Source organism: Penaeus chinensis, chromosome 1 (genome assembly GCF_019202785.1).
Source record: "Penaeus chinensis breed Huanghai No. 1 chromosome 1, ASM1920278v2, whole genome shotgun sequence".
NCBI lineage: Eukaryota > Metazoa > Arthropoda > Malacostraca > Decapoda > Penaeidae > Penaeus > Penaeus chinensis.
Window position 1 is genome coordinate 33,943,741 of NC_061819.1, and position 7,500 is coordinate 33,951,240.

Below are 7,500 nucleotides of genomic sequence, written 5' to 3' on the forward strand. Positions count from 1 at the left end.
CTTTCCTCGACATTTGCATTCTGGATTAGCACTACAGATGGTGAACTTTTATGATAAAAATTCACACAATTCTAAGATCATATACAGACGTAGGTACACATAAGATACACACTTATACAAGACATACGAAGACACACACGTATACATATACACACCACACATTCACTCACAAATACACATGCACGCACACGCACGCACACGCACGCGCGCGCACACACACACACACACACACACACACACACACATTCAAACTATCATTGGAGACAGAGTAATCAAACGACCCACACATACCAACACCCACGCACGTGCGCGCACATAGCCAAGCACCCACCAACTTTACGCATTATGAATACAGAGAGACAGATAAGAGAGATAATGTTACCTTTGTGGCTTGGCGGTTTACGGATATCTGATACTGCGTGGAATTGCGTAATGCCCACGGCGTGTGACTCACCAGCAACTCACGACGGGTAATGGACGTTTAATTGCGTCACGGGAGTGAAATAGAACCATAGAAAACGTAATTGCTTCGAAGAATAGCACTTTAATAATAAACTCTTTTGCTTATGTATGTGAATGTTCCACACGGCACATGAAACCCTTCTGATTAAACTTTTTAAATATGTAAATATTTAGATATGTAAATTTTTTACCTCCATATATTTCTTCTAAGGACTTAAATATCAACACGAAAATGAACTCGTTCTGTTTACAAACTCGCACAAAACCCTCACTCTTCGTTCGCACAGCCGTAATTAGAGCCCTTTTTTTTTTTTTTTAACCTCATGCGAAATTAATGAACCTTTCGGACGTCACGTATTATTAGAGAGGACAACGGCTGGGAACATAATGGTAAATATAATAGTATTGTGGGGGTGAACTGACGCGGCTGTCACCTCCACGGAAGGCCACTGCAACGAACGCATCGCATTCCCGGAAGTACGAGGGATGGGGCGTCAGGATAATGGGGGAGGGGGAGGGGGGGGAGTGAGAAAGAGAGAGGAGACAGAAGGGAAGGTAATAACGGAATGAGAGGGAGAGAGACAACACGAACAACACGGAAATATCCCCACAATAATAAGACAAAGAATAATAAAAATAATACGAATGATAAAAATGACATAAATAATAATAATATGAATGATAAAAATGACATAAATAATAATATAAATGATAAAAATGACGTAAATAATAATAATATGAATGATAAAAATGACATAAATAATAATAATATGAATGATAAAAATGACATAAATAATAATATAAATGATAAAAATGACATAAATAATAATAATATGAATGATAAAAATGACATAAATAATAATAATATGAATGATAAAAATGACATAAATAATAATAATATGAATTATAAAAATGACATAAATAATAATATAAATGATAAAAATGACATAAATAATAATAATATGAATGATAAAAATGACATAAATAATAATAATATGAATGATAAAAATGACATAAATAATAATAATATGAATGATAAAAATGACATAAATAATAATAATATGAATGATAAAAATGACATAAATAATAATAATATGAATGATAAAAATGACATAAATAATAATAATATGAATGATAAAAATGACATAAATAATAATAATATGAATGATAAAAATGACATAAATAATAATAATATGAATGATAAAAATGACATAAATAATAATAATATGAATGATAAAAATGACATAAATAATAATAATATGAATGATAAAAATGACATAAATAATAATAATATGAATGATAAAAATGACATAAATAATAATAATATGAATGATAAAAATGACATAAATAATAATAATATGAATGATAAAAATGACATAAATAATAATATAAATGATAAAAATGACATAAATAATAATAATATGAATGATAAAAATGACATAAATAATAATAATATGAATGATAAAAATGACATAAATAATAATAATATGAATGATAAAAATGACATAAATAATAATAATATGAATGATAAAAATGACATAAATAATAATAATATGAATGATAAAAATGACATAAATAATAATAATATGAATGATAAAAATGACATAAATAATAATAATATGAATGATAAAAATGACATAAATAATAATAATATGAATGATAAAAATGACATAAATAATAATAATATGAATGATAAAAATGACATAAATAATAATAATATGAATGATAAAAATGACATAAATAATAATAATATGAATGATAAAAATGACATAAATAATAATAATATGAATGATAAAAATGACATAAATAATAATAATATGAATGATAAAAATGACATAAATAATAATAATATGAATGATAAAAATGACATAAATAATAATAATATGAATGATAAAAATGACATAAATAATAATAATATGAATGATAAAAATGACATAAATAATAATAATATGAATGATAAAAATGACATAAATAATAATAATATGAATGATAAAAATGACATAAATAATAATAATATGAATGATAAAAATGACATAAATAATAATAATATGAATGATAAAAATGACATAAATAATAATAATATGAATGATAAAAATGACATAAATAATAATAATATGAATGATAAAAATGACATAAATAATAATAATATGAATGATAAAAATGACATAAATAATAATAATATGAATGATAAAAATGACATAAATAATAATAATATGAATGATAAAAATGACATAAATAATAATAATATGAATGATAAAAATGACGCTCGTGCAGTTTGTCAATATGCTGTGCGATGGAAAATGCCCTTTATTTCTCGCGTGGTTACGTGCTTCTCTTCGGCGTTTTATTTGCTTTCTCTTGTTGCTGGTGTTTGTTAGTGGGATTTATCCTTCTTCTCTGTCTGTCCGCATATCTCTCTCTCTCTCTCTGCCACTATCTTTCATTGTTTTTATTTATTTCTTACTCCCTATCCCCTCTCTCTTTTTTTTTTCTCTCTCTCTCCCTTTCTCTCTCTCTCTCTCTCTCCCTTTCGCTCTCTCTCTCTCTCCCTTTCGCTCTCTCTCTCTCTCCCTTTCTCTCTCTCTCTCTCTCTCCTCTCTCTCTCTCTCTCTCCCTTTCTCTCTCTCTCTCTCTCTCCCTTTCTCTCTCTCTCTCTACCTTTCTCCCCTCTGCCCTTCCCCGCTCTCTCGCAGGGCTAAATGCGCAGGTGTGCAAAGCATGGGGCAAGTGTGTATGAGTCACTACATGACATTCCGTACGCGTGTATGACTCGTATTTTGTCCTCATTTTCTGTGTAGTAACTGCAGGACAGACGTATTAATATGTAGTCCGTGTGTACGTCAAAGAGGTGATATATAGCATGTATACGTCAAAAGGGCGATATATAAAAATAAAATATTCATCAGGTCAGAGCTTAATAAAAAAAAAAATATATATATATACATAAGACAAATATACCCTCGACTTCTACGATAAGTAGGGCTTTCACTCGAGAAATCCCGATCCACCAGACCGAGCCCGATCCACTGAGATCCACATAATTCTCCCAGACCGAACTCGATCCACTAGGCCCGGCTCTGGCCACTGGACCCCCTCCTGTCCACTCGACCCCAACCAACCCACTCCTGTCTACTTGACCCAATATGACCCCCTTAGAATTACCATTAGACTCACCCCGACCTGAGGAACTTGCTCCTCTCCTACAAGGCTAATGGAGCCACTGGGCACACTCTTATCCTCTCGACCCACTCCGACCCACTGTAACCCACTCGATCTACCTCGACCTCTTGGGCCTACACCTGTCACCCAGATCACTATTCGCTAGACACCCCCCCCCTCGACCCTCTAGACTCAGCCCGACCCACTGCCCCCCCCCCTCGACCCACTAGACTCAGCCCGACCCACTGCTCCCCCCCCTCGACCCACTAGACTCAGCCCGACCCACTGCCCCCCCCCCTCGACCCACTAGATTCAGCCGACCTACTGCCCCCCCCCCCGACCCAGCTACACTGATTGCCATAGCCACGTCAAGCCCGGTCGATAAACTAGATTTCTCTAGTTGCTTTTGAAGTCAACCTCTTTGCCTCGCCCGGTCACGCCTTGCGCCTTCAGTAAGGGGGGTCGCGTTTTTTTTTTTTTTTTTTTTTTTTTTTTTTTTTTTTTTTTTTCGTTCTAGTCTTTAGGGGGTGGGGGTGAGGGGTTTGTGGGGGGGGGGGAGTGTGTGGGTAAGTGGATGGGTCTGTGTGTGTGTGTGTGTGTGTGTGTGAGAGAGAGAGAGACAGAGAGAGAGAGAGAGAGAGAGAGAGAGAGAGAGAGAGAGAGAGAGAGAGAGAGAGAGAGAGACTGACTTATCATTACAAATACGCATGAAAACGACGGTCCTTTTCTGCAAATTACTGCGAAATAAACGTGAAAGTAAACAAAAAAACCCTTAGCTACAGTGTTTGTTGACGGGGTATGGTACCGCTTGCCACACGCTCCTGTGCTTATGGGTTCAGCGAGAGAGAGAGAGAGAGAGAGAGAGAGAGAGAGAGAGAGAGAGAGAGAGAGAGAGAGAGAGAGAGAGAGAGAGAGAGAGAGAGAGAGAGAGAGAGAGAGAGAGAGAGAGAGAGAGAGAGAGAGAGAGAGAGAGAGAGAGAGAGAGAGAGAGAGAGAAGAGAGAGAGAAGAGAGAGAGAGAGAGAGAGAGAGAGAGAGAGAGAGAGAGAGAGAGAGAGAGAGAGAGAGAGAGAGAGAGAGAGAGAGAGAGAGAGAGAGAGAGAGAGGAGAGAGAGAGAGAGAGAGAGAGAGAGAGAGAGAGAGAGAGATAGAGAGAGATTGTGGGTCCGCGTGCGTGCGGGCAAAGAAGGAGACTCTGGAAACAAATATAACGCACGTAATGTTGCCTTGTTCCAGATTTGACAGCCAATGCTCCTCCTTTATCTTTTTTATCTTTGCTTCTTTGCTATCTTTCCCGTATTTCATTGCTGTATTTACTGCTGTATGGTTCACCTTTTTTGTCTTTCCTTCTCTATATTCGTATATAATGTTATGCGATTTCTGCATTATTCTTGTTTTAAAAGTGCCTCCGACACACACACACACACACACACACACACACACACACACACACACACACACGACACCACCTTATCTTCTCCAAAGTATAAATCGCAGACTTAGATAAAGATTTTGATTTACATCAAGGATGTACTGTTTTACGAGTTGATTTATAGCAACCTCCTAAATATAACTACGCCGTCAGATTATGTAAGTCATGAGTCATGAGCTTGTGTACCTCTAGCTGCATGTATAAAGATTATTATGTGTAGAAATGAAGACAAAAAACGTAAGTCATTTGCAAAGGTCCCCATCGACGTGCCTCTACCTGGCAGACAGGTCGCTATAGCCTACATCACGAACTGCGACATGCAAACCTATCTGCTCTCATTTATTTGAGCTTGAATTATTACTTACAACACCCTAAATGCATCTCCCGGTATCATTTCCCTACACTTTCCTTAGTCAGTCTTTCCTCTGGGATATTTAACATCGATCACTGATTCGTTTGTAAGTCATTCATTTCCGCCATGTTCGTTTCTTTGAACACTCTGGCTCTGGCTTAAGCTACGATATAAATTAGGGTTGTCCGTTTTCTTTTTGTCTTTTGTCTTTTTTTTAACCACGGCACGCGATGTCCTCTCCTTATCTACCTACAGAATATTAATCCGGTAGTCTGATTCTTTATGAAGGCTGATGAGGTTAATTACTGATCGGCTGTGTATATGTATATATTGTTTTACAGGAGCGTCATTTGGGAAGACTGGTTGTCCGCCTCAAAAAAGGGCCACAACTTATTATTATCATTATTATTATTTACTAAGTTACACCTATGTAGGTCTGGTTATAGTCTAAAAATGTTCCCAAGAATAGCTCTTTTTTTTCAAAAAATTTGATCACAAAAAAAAGGTGAAATGACGTCCCTGATTCTCTATGAATAAGGCAGGTTCACGGTCTATCGAGAACATGTATAAATAGGTTTGGAGTTACAGCATGGCTTTTAAGCACTAAATTGAAATGTATGTGTTAAATATCAAGAGTATCTATTTATTTATCTGTTTATTGCCTATCTTTATTCATACATGCAAACATATACGCATTTAAGAGTACGCTACTGCTAGACCTTTCATCCGTTACTCAAAAAACAAATATATCAAGCTATATTTACCAACTAGTTTTGATCAATACATCCAGCCTTATTCGTCATGGCGTAGCTTTCTACTGCCGTAGATCCCTTTCTTCAAATTCTAAAAAAAAAAAAATTCCATACAGCAACTGGTGTATACTGGTTGCTGGCTGATCGCTGAATTACACGCAAAATACTGACTCTATCGGTTCTCGTAAACAGAATCGTAGAGAGAAAGAGAGAGAGAGAGAGTGTGAGAGAGAGGGAGAGGGAGAGAGAGGGAGAGGGAGAGAGAGAGAGAGAGAGAGAGAGAGAGAGTGAAAGAGAGAGAGGGAGAGAGAGAGAGGGAGGGAGAGAGAGAGAGAGAGTGTGAGAGAGAGAGAGAGTGAGAGAGAGAGAGGAAGAGAGTGTGAGAAACAGTTGGAAGTCTCCAACCACACCAGCTGACCATGCACTCTCTCGTCCAATAGCGTTACACCGCTAATTACCTAACAACTGCTGCAATTTAGGAGGCACTGATGTGTGTGTACCTTACTTCTACTCTCACTGGTCCCATCTTCTGTATCTTCAAGACGTTATAAAATATGAATTCAGAATTGGATATGAAATAATAATTTCGTCCCCTCCTCTGGGCCACACACACAAAAAAAAAATCAGGACTAGATGTAATATTCATAAAAAAGTTTTATATATATATTTATATACACAGACACACATATACATACATACATACATACATATATATATACAAATATTTTCTTTCTTTCTTTCTTTTCCTTTTTTTCAGTTTCGGAGAAAATCCTTTGGGCCGATAAGGACAGTGATCACACAGTAACCCAAAACGTAAACTGATTTCCAGATCTCGTAGGCTCTGTGAAAATGACACGCGACAGAAGCGAATAAAAGCATATCCATTGCAGCCAAAATTCCACGCAGCTTCTGAGACCATCTTTAGACACGTCTCCGAAAGTCTGTGCGTGCGTAAGAAGCCTTAACATCACACACTATGTTAGGTTCTGACCCTCTGACGGAGCTGACCTTTAGTGGCCAGGAATAGCTTCATCAATATTATCAGTGGGCTCCGGCCACACCCGCCACCACACCCTTATCCTATACTACACCCTCGCACTCAAACACACACACGCACACACACACCTTTCGTCATGCACCAAAGGACGACCCGCGATCCATTCTCACCTGGCGCGCATCGAACTGTGCCTCGTCGCTCATTATCCCTCTCGCCCAGAAAATAAACAGCAATTAAACGGATAGATACACAAATAAATAGGTGCAACGTACATGTAAGTAGATAAAGAGTGAATAAAATCAATATATATGTATGCAAATGAGATATTTTTTATACTATAAGACTCA

General features: G+C 36.8%; 1 protein-coding gene across 2 annotated transcripts in view; it reads right to left on the bottom strand.

Moving 5' to 3' along the window:
• LOC125026654 (magnesium transporter NIPA2-like) overlaps window positions 1–7,500 on the bottom strand; it is a 44,351-nt gene that overhangs the window by 19,443 nt on the left and 17,408 nt on the right. Inside the window, exon 3 of one of the 2 annotated variants that reach the window (XM_047615244.1) lies at window positions 6,169–6,247. The exons of the other annotated variant lie outside the window; for it this stretch is intronic. The gene's annotated coding sequence lies outside the window, so the exon portion shown is untranslated. The remainder of the gene's footprint in view (window positions 1–6,168; window positions 6,248–7,500) is intronic. 2 annotated transcript variants of the gene reach the window in all.